Here is a 20,152-nt window from a genome sequence, read left to right on the forward strand (position 1 = left end):
AAAACCTGTGTTCGTCCTACTATTTCATGTTGACAAATATCTGCTGTGAAAAAGGCCTGTTCGGCCAGATTTATTCAAGGCATGCTTGAGCATCACATACACATGTTGAGTTAGTTAAAATTGTCATTTTGCTAATATAACTTTCAACTTTCAGTCACATCCTTCCAGTCCAAATGCCAATGACCACATCATTTGACAGACTGTTAAGGAATTGAAAGTCATGGACCTACAAACAGGTTTTAAAGCACATAGAGATTACATTGTTATTGCCGGTGATGATGGATGGTGGTGGAGGTGGTGGAGGTGGAGGGGGGTAGACACAATCAACTGAGTGCAAAATCAGCTCCAACATGAAATGTAGGTCTTCATTAAAAAACACAATTACACTGCTGGTGGTGTTCTCCTGTGCCATTTTGTTTTTGGCAGTCATCAATCAAAGCCCCACTTCATATGCACGGAGGCTCTCGCCACACATAATAGCAACACTTATCTCACAGCATTAACTCTTAAGCGTTTTGTCAAGTATTGATCTTCCTGTGGTCTGCATCTGTTTGCAAAATTGAAAAACAGGGGATGAAGGCTGGGCTGGTTTCTAATTGAGTACTGACTGTGTATGTGGTCTCAGTGATGCCTGCTGCTGCTGCTGCTGCTGCTGCTGTAAACTACAGTATTCACCACATCTATTCTCATTTACAGATGACCATTATCTTGCAATATATAAAAGGTATTTATTCCTCAGCAAGGCTGTTCACAGTGTAAGTCTTGTGAAGGTCAAGGCGGGGTCTGACACAATGATTCATACACCACAATTAAAGGATTCTCTAGACCTTAATTAACATTGATTGGCTGCCGACTAATCAATTGAACCAGTGAGGGACAAGCAAAAAAGGGGCCCATCTCATTCCAAGCCAACCTCGTAATGAGATATGGTCTGCCGATTCTCTCCCATGCAGGCTTTATGGGTTCATGAACCCGATCCCTTTCCTACACTGACCCCCTCACCCTCCGTCACTCACTCACTCACTGCACTCAGCTGACTGCGGCTCTTCCCTGCCTAAGAAGAGTTAATTCCCTGGCAGTAAATGTCACTCAAACAAATAAAGGGTCAAGCCCATGAAAGTGAGAAACAATTATGGAGACAGCAGCCATCTCGTCTCTGCAATTCTCCTCCTAACTACAATTTTCTGGTTGATTCTGTTTAGAATTGGGGGTTTTGTAATCAGTAGGTGAGAACACAAGTTAAGATTAGATGTCACAAAGAATTACAAGTGAGGTGGATAGATAAGATGTTACTAGCCAGAGGTGGTAGAGCGGTTATATGAATGAACAGGGGGACACATGCAGAACATTTTTGAAACACAATATAGTCAAGTTTTTTTTTTGTTTTTTTTACTGTATAGGCTTAAAATGGATAACAGGAATAAATACATTTCCGATAAAACAATGATGCCCTGGAAGTTAAGCTGCATGGGTCAAAAACTGGAATTTCAATTACAGTCTGTATTAACTTCCTCTTGAGGGATTTGAAATCATAATGTGTATTTCACTCGGACTACAAACTTAATCCTGGCCTTTACATCTCTCTTGACCCATATTCAAAATCCCCTTTATTACTGCTGTGCATTTTTAACTTTGCACACACGGCCACAAATACCTCCTGAGCGCTTTTCTGTTCCCGAGGGCTGCCACACACTGCAAGGGAATAACATAAGGGGGAGAAATAATTACAATTAAATGTATTAAGCACAAATCAATGTTAGAGTAGGTGGGGGGATCGATAGCAGGAGAAGCTGCCCATGCCACATGCCACAACGACTTCACAATTACCAATTACGGGGGTAATCAGTATTTCATCAGACACTTGGCTCTGATTGAGCCCTTTGAACTAGCGGGGGAGAGAAATGGATGCACTTTGACTGAGGTATTAAGATATGTATGCGATTTGCATTTGCACAATAGCAGGAAAAAGGCAGCAAGTGGCTGGATGATCCTGCAGGCAACACGCTCCAACAGGCAGAAGGCAAATGATGAAACAAAACAATGCACATCACCAGTAATATATCAATTCAAGGCGTCAACTCTGTTTATTAACAACAAATGGATCGCAGAGTCATCTGGGTGTAATACTCTGTCAGGACATGAAAACCCACTTGATTGTGCAATTTGGTCACCAACAGCCAATGTTTTAGCCACATTCCTGCTCCTTTTTTCCCCTCATAGCTTTTTCCTCCTGTTCCTTCGTCTGCTCTTTGTTAGAACTGGCAGATTAGGGACTCAGACTGCCAGCTGATGAGGGGAGATGTGGCACAAAGCACCAGAGTCCTATGTAAGCACAAAGTGTAATCACTATAATCGCTGGTTGATCCCACTGCTGCCTCTGATGACAGTAAGTGGGTTGAGTCCCCTCAGTCTACTGAACAATACAGGACAACAAATAAAATAAATAAATATACACAGGTAAATAAATGAAGTGATGGCAGAGTAAGATACAGTCCATGATAGGGAGAGTGCAGGTAAATGTCAAAGAGACATTTGCCTGCACCGGAGAATAATGAAAGAGAATAATCTCTTTAAGAAAGTGATTTATATCAGGAGGAAATTATCCAAAAAGCCAATTGCTTTGAGTGATATTTCCATAGTATCCATGTCATTTTTGCGAAGTATACAGTATGTGTTTGTTCGCAGTTTATGCCTATATGTTTGATGAAATAGTCTGTGTCATAAAGCAGGAAGTCCTATTGCCTTGGGTTATAAAGAGCAAACATATTCAAACTGCTTCATGTCCAAATAAATCACACACATTAGTATCGCTTCTCATAAGTACAAAAAAAAAGAAAAGAGAAAACAATGCTTACGATGCTTTGGGGACTGAGACTGTGTGTGTGTAAGTTTGTATTGTAAGGGAGTGGGGGGAAAAAGTGACGGGCGGGTTAATGTCCACGTCTTGCTGTTGGGACCCATTACGCTTTAGTGATGCCTTTGCCACCTATGGCCGGATTCATTCATTATCTTTGGTGGCTGAATGACACAGCATCCATCTTTCTTCCTTCAGCCTGTCTCTTGGTGCAGCACACAAAAAAGTAAAACAAGCACCTTTAAAAAAAAAAAAACCTCATGAAAACCTCGCACTGAGAAGGGACAAAGCTGCCAATCAAAACAAATAAGTATTAAAAAGGTGACATATATATTGACAATAACAGTTAAGATAAGTTAAAGATTAGTTTAAGTCCCTGTGGAAACCTAAAAAGCTTATTATACAGCATTTATATCCACTTGTCTGTTATGGAGAATGCAAACATTTTATTCAATGAGCTCCAATTACTTAGAGCTATTTTCTAAAATGCAACAAAATCGGAATAATTAAAGCTAAAAAATGTTAATTAATGTGGTGATTGTCACAACAGCTGCAGAATGGCAACAACAATGTGACATTTACTTTACAGTTAGGTATATCAGCACAACACCATGTCACACCAAAAAAATACCTCGCCTAAATGTGTTTGTGCTGTATTGACAACTTGTATTTTGTCCAGATGGCAGGAACAATAATAATAACAATAATAATAATGATAATTAAATCTCTATTGACATAGATTGTTTCTCATTGAGGCCCACTGATGTTTACTGATTCCAGTTTTAAAAAACGTTTGTTTGCAGGTTAGGTCCTGCACAGCTACATGTGTGAAAAATGTTCTCTTGCACTTTTTTCTGGCTTCAACAGAAAACAGAACCGCACTTAACACACTGCATAGCACACCCTTGAGGCCAACAGCTCAAAGCTACATTAGCTACCACTAGGATAACGCACCCAACTCTCTGACTGAACAGTTTGTAGTCGAGTTGCATTGTGGGTAATGTGGGTGCCAGGTTTTGATAAGGAAGTGGAATGCATGAAATGAAAAGAAGATATCTGGGCTTCTGCTTCACTGGTTTTGATTCTCCGAGTGCAACAATGTTACGGGTGTGCAATGATAAATGATTGGAGTTTGTGCCGCTGAAGTGCATACTATAATTCCTCCAAGCAGTGCATATTGGAAAAATGTTTCTCGCAAAAAAAGAAGAACATATAAAGGAAAAAATAAAATATGGATGCAAAGACAAACATAAATATAATGGTGTCTGCAGCAGAATCCCAAGGAAATTTATCAGTTTACCATTTTTTTGACTGAATAAATAAGATGGACATTCAAATATATAAATATACTGTGTGTGTGTGTAAATACACACATATATATGTGTATATACACATATACACATATATATACATATATACACATATATATACATATACATACATATACATATATATATATATGTATATATACATACACATACATGTATATAGTAGTTTTAAAATGTTTACAATCCAAAGCCAGCAAGTGAGAGTGATAACTATGTCAATCATCACAGGAGAAATCCTTCATCTCCATATGGAATCAATGGCAGTACTTTTTTACCGGCGATCAGTACAAACTGGAAAAGAAAAATCCGCAAACTAAAAGCCACAAATGACAGTGTGCTGACAATATTTGCCAGCAATTAAACATGTTTACCATGTCAAAATAGACGCACAATTGACTGTGACTGTTAATAAAGTAAATCGAGCATATTTGTTGATTGCTCTTTTATGGATTTATATGCAAAATACATGCTACGTCTGTGGAGTAGTAGTACATGCCATGTCTGTGGAAGTACAAAAATAAACCTTCCATGTGGTGGCACCGTTCTTTTGTTCTCAAATCACCTTGAGAAATGATGCTCAATGCAGAAGAAAAAGCAGGTGTGGAAAAATGAAAATCTATGTATATCACCAAAATACAATTACCAAGTGTGGGTGTGAAGATTGTGTGGGGAAGATTCACTGTTCTCAGGTACACACGAATGTGCATGTATATGCACTTTCACATTCTGACGAATCAATGGAAATATCCACAGATGAATTTAGGATTAACACATTTCTGTACTGCCTGGCTACAAGATGGTATGAGCAGCAGGGACAAACATTGAGCTCTGTGCGACTGTTTGAACAAACACGATCAGTGAAAAAACATCAGCTTATTCCCTTTTTGTTTTTATAGGATTAGCTGTGTGTAGATCCACAGGAATGAATAAAGCACCAAGTGACTGTGCAGTAAAGGGAAGATGAACAGGAGCCACTGTAGATACATGCCCTTTAACAGGCTATGAAGTATGAAATAAAAGTTTCATTAAGGGATCAAACAAAGGTCAACACTGACCATCACCCAAAACCTATTGACCTTCAAAGCTTAAGTAAATTCAAGTCTGTCCCCAAAAAGCAATCTGAGCATAATATGCTAATTCCTTCCCTCCTGACAAGCACAATCCTAAACCAGTCACACAGATTAGAATCTTTTATAAGATTCTTACATCACACAGTTTTTCCTGTCTCTCTCGCTCATATATTGTAGTTAAAAGATAAGCCACACGTCATCCCCATGCCACAACAAGCTGAAAAATAATAGTCGCACAAGGCACTATACAACTTAGGATGATTACAGATGATTAACTAGAACATAGACTATGAGACTATTTAAAACATTTGAGTTCATTTTGAGAATTTATGGGTGAAGGTGGGGTATGGATTCACCCACGAGGCCCTGTGCATGGCTCTTGTCCAAGGGTTTAAAACGGGAAACACAAGCTCAGCTCAACAAACACATGCTTTTCCTCTTTCACAGTGCATTTGGAAGGGCTATATTGAAATGTAGACAGAAATAACTAAGAAGAGAGAGTGAGCTTGTTAATGGCTCACGATGATGTATGAGACAAATATAAACAACAGTCATAACATTTTCTCTCCCTGTTTGCTCTGTTTGCCCACTATCAATGCACTGCCTCACACTTTATTTACAGAGCTATTTATTATCACTTGGTTTGTGGAAGGCTATTGTCCAGAATGCCCTGAAAATATTTTTCAGAAGAGTTTACAAAAGTATTCAATGGTATGTAAAGCAAACCATTTGAAAACAGCCAGCAGGGCAGAGACCATTGCTGTAGTTAAAAAGTTCACGTCAACATGTCGATTCCAGTCCTCCATCAGTTGTTACAGCGTAAATGCAGCATAACAGCAACACTCACACTATATTTTTATATGATAAGTAAGGGCTTTGTTATTCAGAATATTGAAAAAATGTTTAGCGACTATATAATGCACATTTCATTTAGATTTTTCATTGGGACAGAAATAATGTAATATACCAATCGCACTTATAACTGCACACATAAATAATAGTTCATTTTCATTTATCTTTTGGAAGAAAGAAAAGTCCCTCTGGAGAAAAACAGACTTTTGTGGGCTGCTGCTTTGTCAGACAACAAAGATTGGAGGTCAGAGGTATCACCTCTCTCCTCCACTGGAGGAATTTATTTACCTTGGTTTGGCTGATGTTCTCAGACAGATCTAAACCACAAGTACCCTTTAAGTCAAGACATCTCACTGTGAAGATATGGAAATACCATGAGACCAACAAGAAGAATTTTATTCAACACAACTTAAGGCCAATAAGTCTGTCACAGACTTACTTCTCATCTCCTTAAATGAACTGATCTGTGGCACGAGTGTCATCAACTCAAGAGGTCAGATATGAGCTTACAACCATATGTACGGAGCTCATTTTCTCCACCACTGTTGGGTCAAGTTTCCAGATTGCTTTGATTACTAATGATCACGACATCGCAGAGAGAGTGGCCTCAGATAACGACCCCCAAAAGGGGTTAGCAAAGCAATAGGTGATAAATCTTGTGTCCATGGCCCAGTGCTTGTTTTTAAACCTGGAGGATATGTAGCCAGCCACGCTACCGAGCACACCTCCTATAGATGGAACAATGGCGGCACCTAAACAAAAAGGCATTAACCTGTAAACCCACAATCTCCAGGCAACAGTTTCTTACCCTCCCAGTTCAGGGTGATTTACTGTGCTGTCCCTATTGAATGTGGGGTTTTCAAACAATGCATGGGTGCACAACAAAAGTCCCCTAGAACACAGCGCAGGTCAGCATCTCGTCACATAAAGGCTCAATGTAGAAGAGGAGAGTTTGTGGAGATGACACTGTGCAGCGAGGGAGGTTCATTAGCCTTGACAGGCGTGCTGAACAACATTCTTTCCATTGGTCTCATGAGGGGCACAACACACTCATGTGTTGTGCCCCACATTAATGTTGCTCTTCCACTGAGGTTGATGTGATGATGTAGTGGTAAACATTTTTCAGATGTTTTAAAGGAACAATCTTGACACTGAGGTTAGATTGAACGCAACATGCAAATTCTGTATTACAAGAGGTTCAGTTGTTTAAAACAGCGGTCTGTGCTATAGAATATAACGAGCACAGTAACAACACTATAACTCTTGAATCTCAGAAATGTCAACATCAAACATTTTAACCACGGAAATCTCAGCCCACTCAACGCCACAATAGATTAGAATTTAAAAACGTAGCTCATCCAGATACTTTTTGTTTTGTTAAAAATGTCGAAAACATTTCATTTTATTTATACAAGGTCTGGAAGAAGGTTGTCTTTGTTGGAATTCTGAATACCTAAGAGTCCTGTCCTTGTTATTTTGAAGGCGTAGCAATCCATCTGCAGACAGATCAAACTTTCTCAGCGAGCCTCAAAGAAATTAATCCATGTCTTTTGGTGCCACAACAGGTGTTAGGTGATGCAATTTCTCTCTCCACCTGAAAGGTCAATCCGTGATTCTGCACATACTCTACACATCTATCTGGCTGTGTGTGCCACAATTCTATTTAAGTATAAATTCAGCACATGCTGGGGAGTGTCAGGAGTGTTAGATCCCTCCAAATACATAAGTGGAAAAAGAAAGAATTACTGATCCAAAATTCTCCAGATAAAAATGCTACATTTGGACTCTACAGTATATTGTTATTATTACTTTATATATATAATATACATATATATACTGTACATATACATGTATGTGTGTATATATACATATATAATTTTTTTTTTTAAATGATCATCTATAATACTGATAATTCATTAACATGAGTTCTTATTGCTGAACATCAACTGTATTCTTCCACACACTCCTAAGATACAACCAGACAATTGACATTGACATTGAAGACAATGACTCATGTAATGAATCCTCTTTGACATGAATTCATACGTATTCACACGCACAGCTTATCTTTAGGGCACAGTGAGCGGTCTGCTGGCATTGTCAATCTCAAAGGGGGAAAAGATAAACTTGGCAGACTAATCCTCAGTCATTTCCTTGGATGTGTGGAGATTCACATCTTGAAGAAAAAAAAGCTGCTTTTTCAGCTCAAAAAAAGCAAAGAACAATGTTTTTGTTTAAACGTGATAGCAATTTTAAGTTCAGCCAATATTAGTACAAATATCCTTCTCGCAGACACACACGCGGAACCGCGACCTCGTAGCTGGAGTGGAAATTAAAATAAATAATGCATTATGTGCAGTGTTTTTTCTTCTTCTTTCTTTTATCCTGTAAATGAACTGAATCTGCCTGAAACCACCGTTTATTGAAATCATAAAACAGTTTCCGCAGCAAATATCTACTCTTATTGTCACCCTTTAAATTTACAGCGTGATAATCAGATAAATGGTTACAAAGAGGATTTGTATGTAAAAGATGTCATCAAAAATGCAGCCATATAAGACTTACATAAAACAGTAGCTTTGACAGTTACTAACTAAATCATTAAACATTGTCATTAAGTCCCTCAACCACCCTCATTTAAAACAAGGATAGAGGGATTTCTGCCACAGAGGACTGACAACTTAACATATTAATTTTGACAGTCCATAAGATAAAATGTACGATTTTGTACTATAATCATTTCCCATGAGGTAGCCACTCCCCTCATCTCTTATCAGTCAGTAACATTTTAATTATTTAAGAGGTGTTTGCATTGTACAGATGACATTCTTTTAGAGCCGAACATAACCTCCAGGAAAGTCTGGGGGGCAACAAGGGATGAACGATTAATTGCTCAACAACCAACTGCAATATGATAAAGTGTAATATCGAAACTGAAAGAAAGTGGAATATTCACAAAGACAAATAAAATTATGATGAAATTCTGCAGTGCTGTTGGGATTCACTGGCCCAAACTCTTGCTTTTCAATAGTGAAGATGCAAAAATGATCAGTCATAGCAATTATTAATCTCATTGCAATCACAACACCTGTGTTTGTTTTGACCATATAGTGCAGCTCTAGTCTCACCGTGGAAACTGACACAGGACTGATTGTGTACAGGGTTATTTAAAAACAGGCGCTGCATTTTTCATTATTACGGAGCCAAAGTGGAAAAAAGGAAAATACATTTTCCACTGGCTTCCACACGACAGTTCATTGGGACATGTTTTGAAATGATGTCGCCATGCAGATGAACACAGACCGATTTCCCTCCTTCTCTTTCAGCATCAACACCATGAAACCAAACTGCTGACTTGATTCAAGAATAAAAAACATATTTAAAATGCTGCCATTAAAAGTAAACAAACAGATAATGCTCACTATCAAAACAAGAAGCATCTAATCTCTGGATATGTATATGTAAATCCCTACGCCCACAGTGTCTCTTCAGGTGACTGCATGGAGGCAGAAGGGAGGATTGAAATGTGCAATAACTTCACAAATCGATTTGTTTGGTGGAAGAGACTTATTCACTGGAGGCTGCCAGTCTAATGATTTACAATTTCCAGGATGAATTTTTCTATTCTTGCCAACAAACGATGCTGCTCCTTATCCAGGTGATGCTTGATTTATCTTCCAGTGATGGCCCCTGGGACTTTCAGCCTGTAGGCTCATGGCTAAGCGTGATTCCAGGGGGAATGTATAAAAGTGAGGATTGGGTCATTTTTACAACAAGTCACATTAAAATTCATGTGTCATATATTGATAAAAACGATAATTTGACATGCAAGACTCGAGGAAAGATTTCTGATGGGTGTGTGGCTGAGTGCATGTGTGTATGTACGTCAATGTCAAAACTGAAATAGTGCATGTGTGAATACTAGCAACTCCACAAGCAGGCGAGAGTGAATATGACATTTACATGCATTTGTACACTCAATGCACTTTTCCTATAGCATGAAAGAATTCATCCTGACATATTCAAGTGACAGGCTCTATTGAATTGCTGACAAGGGTTAGCCTTTTGAACCTTCCCTGCTGAGATTCTGAGTCCATCTCGAGAGCATCTCTGCAAGTGCCAGATTTTCAGTGCAGATACAGAGTGGTGCCACTGCTGTGCAGGCCTTCAAATGGGCGGATTGGGAATGAAAAACACAGCGATGTGCCACTGGTTTGACTCTTGAAGGCATCAAGTCCTGTTTGTTACACACACAAAAAAATGGATGCCTGCTGCTGGTTCCAGTCAAAGGAGTGCTTCAGGGAGCTTATGTGGCTGCAGGCATTGGACAGCAACAACAAAAAGATTATAATCCTTTGCTTGCACTGTCACTCAATCTATATTTTAGAAAACAGGGGTGGAAAAATAAAAGCCTCTGACGTTCATCTGCAAAAAAGAATGCAAAACTACATGTCCACAAGAGAATTGTGTTCCATTCATAATATTTTTAATCTACATGCAAATCAAAAAAGACACTATCACAAATACACACACACACACACACACCAAGGTCTGCCTTTAAGCACAGATTTTTCATTTTCAGTCACTGTCACCATGGTAACTTCCAATGTCCAACTTTGGCCAGACTGCGCTTCCAGCACTTTCCTCCTTCAAAGCCTCTTTTCAAAGCCCTAAAGCTACATTGCTTCTCTAATGGTCAGCTGTAGTGCTTGGCTGCTTGGAGGGTGTTTAGCTGCTTATTACCTCAAATCACAAAGACAGGTGACTGTAATAACAAAACGCTCAACAATTTCTCCGAGCGACTTCTTTATAATCCATCAATAAAATAACCTGATGAAACAGCCGGAGCGTGACCTTGTAGGAATTTAAAGGGCCATTTCAAAACTCCACTTTTCCTGCGGTCAACCTTTTCAAAATGGCGTCCTTTGTTGCGATAAAGAGGAGTGTCTTGGCAAAGCAGCTTGAGCGACAATCAAATATTCCTGTGTTGACCGATCGATGAGCGCCACCCCCCTGACCTTCCTCATTCACATCTCAATAATGAAAGATGAGCAGAGGTTATGAGTAACCTTAGCGCTCGATACAGGAGGGGTCAGGTGTCGATAGCTCGGCATGGGTCCAGGTATGCATTGGCATGCGGGAAATCACCACAGGTCTTAAGGAAATGTCTGGAAAAAAGCAGGGCTGGGATTAAAAGCTTGGGGCTTGACGGGTCTTTCCTGTCTCCTCGATGTCAATAAGCTCAAGGCACTGTCAGTCACAGCTTAAGTTGAAAGGAAAGTAATTTACTGGCCCATGAAGGCACGATGGTCATTACAACTAAAATCTACCAGTGATGATGATGTTTGAAGGGCAGCAGCTGCAAAATCCAACTTCAGCAAAAGAAAAACAATTTGAATCTATATAAAATGGACACCTTTAAATTCAAATTGCTTTTATACATAATTAATCCATAATAACAAATGTGTCATAAGAATGTGCAAAGAACAACCTTAATACCAGAGAAAGATTTCCGTTGAGCTTCATCAAAAAAAATTGGAAAAAAATCCATTTATTGTTTAAATAACTCATTTCATGTGTTTTAAAATAAAATGTTTTTTTTTTAAATGTTAGATGCTCTTTTCCTTGAAACCCTTTTATCATGAATAAAAGGATAAATGCCTCAGGTTTGTGCTGAGCTTTCCTGTGGCCGGCCAGGAGTACAAGTGAGGTGAACAAGGACTGAACAAGAAGTACAAAGACTAATATAGTTCTGGCCCCTTCCTGTACTAGTTCAGGTGACAAGGCGTTCCTTGTATTTCACCCCACGTAGCACCACTGTCCAACTGAATTTGTCAAGGGAAGCCCGGACATTTAGCTGTCTTTTAACTTCGTTTCCATACCAGCAGCTCTCCTGAGAAACGGCCCGAGGAAGAAGGCGAGTCTCTGTGTGGTGAAAAACTAAGTGTGGAGCGTGTCATCCTGGCTGTGTCTGCTCTGCATGTTTCCCCAAACTGGTATGTATTTGGCGTCACTGCCTGTTTATCGAGATTTATTGCAAAACACTTTGAAAAATGACACTTTTGGAGTGCACGTTGTCCTGCTGGTGTACGGAACATTAAATGTGTTACGCTCACCTAATTTCATCAGCTCTGGTATCTATTATGACCTGAGGCCTGTCTCCAAAGCAGGATTAGTGTGTTGTCAAACTAACTATGGGCCTAATCTTCAATGTATCTCACAAAGGCATCTCAAGTTGAAACCATGTTGCTTTGGTTTGTAATGCTGCGGAGAAATCCAAGGAGCTGTTTTGGTGCAAAAAAAAGATAATCTCACCAATAGATTATATGGAAATGTCTACAGGAATGGGACATTTGGAACACATCTAAGAAGATCAGATTGTTTATTCCCATTTGGAATAAACAAGTGAATGATTTTATAATCATTTATTAACTATTCGGACAGTCGGTGGAGTTATTTCATGTGAACTTGCACCATGAACTTGCACCATGAGGAAGGCCAGGGATGAAATGGCAAAGGAAGCAATTGGGATATACCCAACTGCAGTGGCCCATAAGACAGCTCTTTAAAGTGTGATGTCAAACCAAGATCCTTGGAAAAGATCATTCACATTCTGATCCTGTAACTAATCAAACTACCAACAGATTGGGGGTTTGAAGTTGCAAGGGAACGACATTGTAAGCAGCAACACTATCAGGGACCAGTGGATGTTAAGTCAATTCTGTCATCTTTTCAAGGTGACACAAGAAAGTTGATTGTACGGCAACAGTTTCGGTAGATGAAGCATTATTCATGTCTGCTGCTTCCACCCTGTCATTCTTCACGATGAACACAGAATAACTCACTCCCTCCCTTCTTGCTGTGTATCCTTCTGCCTCATATCCTTCTATGTGACCTTTGTCATGGCTCCTATGACATAGATCACTGCTGCAGATTCTATTCCATTAGGCATAACTGATTAAAAAAAAAAAGGAACTTGATGCTCTCCATCAATGACATAATACAGACAAACTCAAGCCAGATTTAGGATGTTTTTCTTTTTGGCCGAATAAAAATATATCCAAATGAAACACTGAGGCTCTTAAGCGGAGTTTTTCCTCCAGATGGACTCCTCTTCAGTCTACTCTGTATGAACATGAAAAGCCTCAAACTATTTAAATAAACCCTTGTAATTATAACTTATTCTAAAAGGGAATTCCCTGGTCAAATATTCACTGGACAGTGGATGTGATTCATTTTTACAGGCTGATCCATGTCGTGCTCATGACGCTCAGACAATGAAATTGATGTTTCGCCGGACAAAAACACTGGAATCCAAGTTAAGAGAGTGAAAAGCTTGCAGTGCAACATCCCTTACAAGAGCCTCACACCTCCACCACATTCAGCTGTCCCCCTCTGCAGCTCCCACCCCAGTGGGCACGTATGAGAGAATTAGCTCCATGTCAGCAACTACTAAAGCCATTCTCTTGCATTATAAAAAGTACTTGTGTGCATGTTCTAAAGGGAATGGTGAGGGGGTGGCTAAACAAGTTATGCCTCTTTATGGCGGAACATCACTCTGTGGCATCGAAAAGCACTTTGCTTAAAAACGCATTGCACTGAGCAACAACCACGGTCCAGTGGCTGAGGAGGCCATTGATGGAATTAAGGCTCATGAATAAGAATGCAGCACTGGGAGCGCGAGAGAGCTCTCCCTCTGTGTAATATTGACATGCTCCCTGGTCAGAAAATAGCCTGGTATAATTAGCTTTCACAAGCAAATATGCAGCCAGTGGGGGAGGCTACTCCAGACAGACAAAACCCTCAAGAGGAAGGTGTGTGCCACTGAATTTAAGTGAGGAGGAGAAGGCACAATCAGTCAGGGTCGATAAAAGACAGATCTTTCATCAGCACAGTTTACGGCCACAAAGCATCTCTGTGAAACACTTAGTTTAGAGATTGACTGGTGTCCAGAATGGATGCTATTAAATGATGTTTGCAGGCAGAATTTCGACCACATTCAAAGAGAGTTGTAGCTGACAGCACGTACTGTTACAAGAAGATGTTGGCAGTGAGGTGGCAACCACAGCAGACTTCCTATTCACCACTGGAATCACTCTTTTATAGATTTTTTCAATGGGCCGCGCTGTTGCTAGGATAAATGGGCAGGCTGGGGCTTATGTTCAAGGATAGTAAGGAGGCAATCCACAAAACTAGAACACTTTATTCATATTTTTCAGCCTTGGTGACCATGCAGGTTAAGGCCAAGAAGCATTTAACATTTCATGTGCTTCCTTAATGTTAAATGTGTATCTTTTATGGTTTGAGCCATTTTTCCTTTTATTGTGAGCAAAATGCCATCAGTTGATCACGAGAAAGCAGAGGGAAAGAAAATTGGAATTTTAGTTGCCTGCGTCAATTCCCTGATATATATATATATATGTTGTACATGTAGCAATTTATTGCTGATATTGCTTTATAATGCAACAAATAATTAAAGTTGGAATTAATACAATTAACAATCACTGTGCAAACATCTGACCACAACTTTTAAATTACAAAGAAGAAGGGAAAGAGGTCAAATTTATCTCTAACATTTTTTACAGCTGATGAAGACCATGTAATATAATTGACACCTATTGTGGTGGGACCCTGGCTTGAGTAGACGAAAATTACATGAGAACTCTAGTGACAAGTGATGCCCGATTAAATCCATCAATTATCATGAACTCCTCGTGTACTGAATGTCATGTGTAATTTGTGCTACAAAATCAACAAAAAAGTCAACTGCTGAGTGTTTCCTTACATTTTACTGAATGTGTCTAGAGTTCAAGTACTACAGACTCTATAAATATGCAGCTAATTGGGAAGGTTCAAAGTGAATTATGTAGCCGTGCTAAGAGACACTGATTGCAAGAGTGTCATCACTTTTTCATCTTCAACATTCAAACATTAGGGTTTTAGCTCTTCATTTCACATTATTTATATGAACCTTGCAGGTGAGTTCAAACATCAAAGACCAAATGGGGAAATTGCACCATTATAATTGATTAGAGATTTCAGCCTGTCCTGTTTCAGAGAGATATTATATGATAAAGAAAAATAATTCTTTCTTTCCTCAGAGAAACACAAACACTAATATCACATTTATCACAAAATAGAAATTGGGGAAGCAGAGACTATGGGTGAATGAGATCTGGCTAATAAACCTGGTCCTTTGTGAGTTGCTAACCGTGGGCAGCCATCAGAGAGTCACAAAGGAAACAAGGTGAAACCTTTATCCTTGTCTCACTGCCTTGATTTCATCCCACCAAGGTTAAGGGACATGTGGCATGAATGCAGATCCCACTTCAGAAGTACAGCACCCAGAGAATTTGGATTGTGGCTAATCATTCATGCCGAGCACAAGCCAATTACAAAAAACGGCGATGTGACAAAGACACAAAGAAAAAGGCAAACATTAAAGTGAAATAGAAGAAAGTATAAAAGCACTGCTCGGGAGTGAAGAAGGGATTTGAAGTCAAATAGTAATTGAGAGGACAGGGAAAGAGACAGAGAGAGGGGAAGATAGCAGGATTAGGAGAGAGAGGGATGTGCCGTGTAATGTCGGGCTGAGTAACAACTGGAGGCTTTCCATGCAGCCAAGCAGTCAGAGCCATCCATAGTTTCAGTGGGACTACAGTACCCTGTAGCCTTAACTCTCACCGTCATTTTCAAGCAATGGTTAACACCAACCAAGGAAAATGACACACAACACCCAGCCTTAAAGATGTGAAAATATCTATGACAAATGCTGGGAGTTGTACAACACGAAAAAAATAAATCAAAAGAAAGCGCTGGCTCATTAATGCAACCAGTAGATGTCAATCACGGGGGTGTCCACTCATATGTGCCATGGTTTATTGTCTATTTTCCTCTAAATGGGAACATATTTTACAATATTGATATCATGTTCTGCTGAAGGAGACCTCAATTCAGCGACTGAGACCATTAACTCAGAAAAATGTTCATTAATGTTATAAATCGAGTGGAAAGTACGCTCATTTTCCCAATACACTTCTATTCCATTCTATTCATTTATGCTCTGTGGACATGACTCAGCATTCTGGCATTAGGCATTAGACTTATCAAGACAATCCTAAAGCCATTTTCATTTTAAACTGATCTGCACAGCACAGTGATGACTGACAGAAATGGCTTTAGTGTAGTTGCATATTAATGCACTTGTTGTGGCTGTATTGATGAAAATGCACAGTGCCAAAAGCAGGTGATGTATCTTTGTTTTTGTGGAGCTACTAAAAGTTTTATTTGGCAAGACAATGATCCTCAGTTGTACTGCAGTAAAATTCAATGAATTATGTATTACTATATTTTAATGTTTGCCTTTGTTTCACTTAAGTGATTAATAAGTGTGACTTCAATTAGATAAGCTTCCTCACAACAATAAGGCTGCCCCTGCCAAAACTAAGACAACAGTTTGTTTAAGCTGTTTATATGATCACATAAACTGACACTCCTCCATTTTAATCCAGTTTACATGACATAGAGAGAGAGCTGTGAAATTGTTTTTGAAAAATGAACTGGCTGCTCACCTCTAGCCTATTTAATCGTAAATATTTCAATCGTAATGCTGTTGCATATCATTATGCTGCAATTTAAAAGGCATTTCAGTGATTATTAAACTGAATTCAAATGCTTGTCCTGCCAGAAAGGTTGAAAGGAAGGTCCCAGCTTCCATGAAAAATAATTAAATTAAATGTCCTTTGTGCAAAATGATGCTGAATTTATATTTCATTTGGCAGAGATTAAAAATAAAAAATATATACTTCATTTTTTGTAGATGTACAGTCACCTGTTTGGATGAATTGGTGTTTTTGATTGCCTAAGAATGAGTCTACTTATATCATCATCTATGGAGACAACATAGAAATGGCACCAAGAAATGTTGATCATGTTTGCACACTGCTCCTTTAACTGAGTCATCTACTCTGCTAACTGTCCCTCAAGGTGACTTTTTTTGATGACTTCTTCCAGGTCGACCCCTCGGTCTTGACAAGTGCAGATGTTAATCTAAAGAAGTCATTTCAATGGCTAAGTGGTGGACGAGAGGAATGAAAGGAAGAGTCACAAGACATTTGGGTTCTCAAGCCAACCATGAACCATGAATCAGCATGAAAGAATGTTGTTTTTATCTTTGGGGAGAGATGATGATGAATAGCAAGCAAAGTTATTAAAGGTCAGTCGAAAAGGCATGTGCCCTCTCCGCTGCAGAAAATAAAATGGATCCAGCACTTCAGGGCAGAAGGAAGAGACAGAGCAGTGGACATCAAATGTGAATGCTGGCTACTACTGCCTGCCAATTAAAAAAGCAATAAGTTAACTAAAAGAATAAGGATGAAAGACTATGGAGCAGGGAGCAGAGAAGGGCAAATATCAGATGGAGAGATGGCACAGTCGGCTCCCTGCACTAACCACCTGCTCCTGTCTGAATTAGCCCTTTCTTTACTGTTTGGACTCATCCAAGTGAAACTCACTCCCATAGCTGACAAATGGACTGAGGCCTCCTATTTCCACTTTTTAACACATTATAAAACCCCATGTTTAGTGTGTCACTGCCACTGTGACAGCTATTAATCTGACATCAGAAGAGACTACAACCAGTTCCCAGCTTATTAATGGTAGTACTGTATTTATCCCAAAACTGGGAAAGTGTTGTGTTACAGCAGCATGCATCAGGCACTTAAAATAAGTCTTAATATAAGAAACAGACGTTTTGCCATAAAACGGCTATACAAGAGGAAAAAAATACTGTAAAATAAATGTTAAATATTCCAAAGAAAAAAAACAAAGAGGAAAAATACCACAGCTATACTAGGAATAAGGAATCAAAATTTAAACTGCAGGAACAGTTTAATAAAAAACAACAATGAATATTTAGTGCAAAATGGTAATACAAGCGAGGCAACAAGAATACAAACATTTCTGAAAAAGTCAGAAACCTCTGGATTCTATGGTGAAACTGTTAGGCATAATAGAGTCTATAGGGTATTCAGCTCAGGATCCAAATATGGAAAGTGTTACAGGCGATTCAAACCACTGGCTTGGATGGAGTCAGTTCCCCTTTAATCAGTTTCTCTTGAGAAATCCACTTCATATTGGGAAATGTCCTTAAATATGTCCCATTTGCCACAGCAGGATTCCTTTTTCTATCTACTTGCCACAGAGTCTTATATGGCCACGTCTGGAGACCCGGGCTGACTGGTCGGCAGCCAGCTTGAAATTTACAGCAAGCAATTGGCCAAAATTAAATGCGGCAGGTGTTTATCAAAGAGGATTGGAGTAGGATTACAAAAAGGACATAGGATAATGAATGCCTGGTGATGTCACTGAATTCAGGAGGAGAAAAGAATCCTTTTGAATTTAAAAGGTCATGGGCAAGAAGAAAAATTGGTTCTACTAAATTTAAACAATAATCCACAGAACTGACATAATATGTTTTTTTTTTAAATAAATATGCTGGTTTGTTGTAGAACAACAGGGTGCCTTTATACTGTCTTGCTGTCAGCTTTTATTAATATCCTTTTGTACATTAACGCTGAAAGCAAAAAACACCCCACCATTCTCTATTTGTTCATACTATTACAACAAGCTGTTGTCCCCTGCTGAGCTCATCGGTCATGTTTTTTGTTGAGTAATTGTCAGGTGCTCAACATATAATTGTATCATGGAAAAACAGTCTCTCACCAAGAGTAGACCAGACAAGCCAGTGACTCGGGCAAAAGTAGAAATGCTAAATATGCGCTTGACATCCTCTAATAATGTATGTATGCATGTAATGTTGTTAAGTGCATGAATATGCTTTGAATGTCCTTTTCTATTATCATCAACACAGTAGGAATCAAACCCCCAAATGTGGAAGCCATAGCGGATCGTTCCATTTAATTAAAGACGACAGAGCTTCTCCTGTAATAATCTGCCTGGCAACATGTCAATATAAAGCAGCACCTGTGTGATATTTGCAATTACAACATTAAACTCATGGATTATTTCATATGACATCTCGTCGTTTGTGGAATGAAATTGGCTTTGGGCTTTGCTTTCTGTCTACTTAATTAAACAATTTACAACATTATTCTTTTCATCCAACTGCAGCATATGCCTTTCCAGATTACATTAAGACAGTAAGAAACTACACTAGCCTACGTACTGTCATAATAAAACTGACCTTTTAGCATAGCATTTCCATTAGCTTTTCAAATGGATCCCGCATTTCCCATGGTGCAACTTGTTGTAAGCTTTCATTTGATTCGATAGTTCAGATTTTTGATAACTAGCACAGCAGCCATTTTGACAGGTCAGCGTAGGACAAACAGGTGCAAATTAATGATGGCTGAGTTCCATTTAGTTTCCTCAGTTTCAGGGTGCATGCTGCTACACGATGCCACCATTAATGTGATCAGTGAAACCAGTGCTTTTCCCATTAAAACATGTCTGCTGTGCAAAGGCCCCAATGCAGAGAGATTTCTTCTTAATTGTGAGATATAAAGTAATTACTCTTTAACAATAACTGTGACACTGTCTGTGCAATATCAAAGTTGTGTCCTTTTAATAATATACCACTCCACTTAGCTAGTCTAGATCAATCATCTCACTTTGTTCCAAGAAGATGACATAACACAGTTTAACTTCTCAATTTCCACCTTTTAGTATCTTTGGAAACCGAGTAATGAACAGACCTCCGATTTCCTTCTTTTCTTCCCAAAGAACCTATACCCCTAACATTCTGCTCGAAATAAGGGGATTTAAATGAAGATGGGCAAAGAGCCGAAGGGGATTTTTCACTTAATCCTACTCCCCTGCTTAAACAAATATTTCATCAACTCCTTCAACTCTGAAATAAGGTCAAAAGCCAAGGATAATGAGAACTGGAACGTATGGGAAAGATCATCAGCTAAGGACAAAGGATCTTCCCATCTGCTTTTCCCTCTTTATCCCTCAATCATCCTTGTCGCTCTGTCAGCACATGTTTGTTATCCGACCAGAGTAGAGTCATTTGTCTCATGTGTACC

The 20,152-nt window shown here is 39.1% G+C and overlaps 1 protein-coding gene across 26 annotated transcripts in view; it reads right to left on the reverse strand.

Moving 5' to 3' along the window:
* The window catches only part of LOC122765983 (adhesion G protein-coupled receptor L3-like), a 196,362-nt gene that overhangs the window by 95,031 nt on the left and 81,179 nt on the right, over window positions 1-20,152 (reverse strand). The gene's annotated exons all lie outside the window — the stretch shown is intronic.

This window comes from Solea senegalensis, linkage group LG3 (assembly GCF_019176455.1).
Source record: "Solea senegalensis isolate Sse05_10M linkage group LG3, IFAPA_SoseM_1, whole genome shotgun sequence".
Taxonomy (NCBI): domain Eukaryota; kingdom Metazoa; phylum Chordata; class Actinopteri; order Pleuronectiformes; family Soleidae; genus Solea; species Solea senegalensis.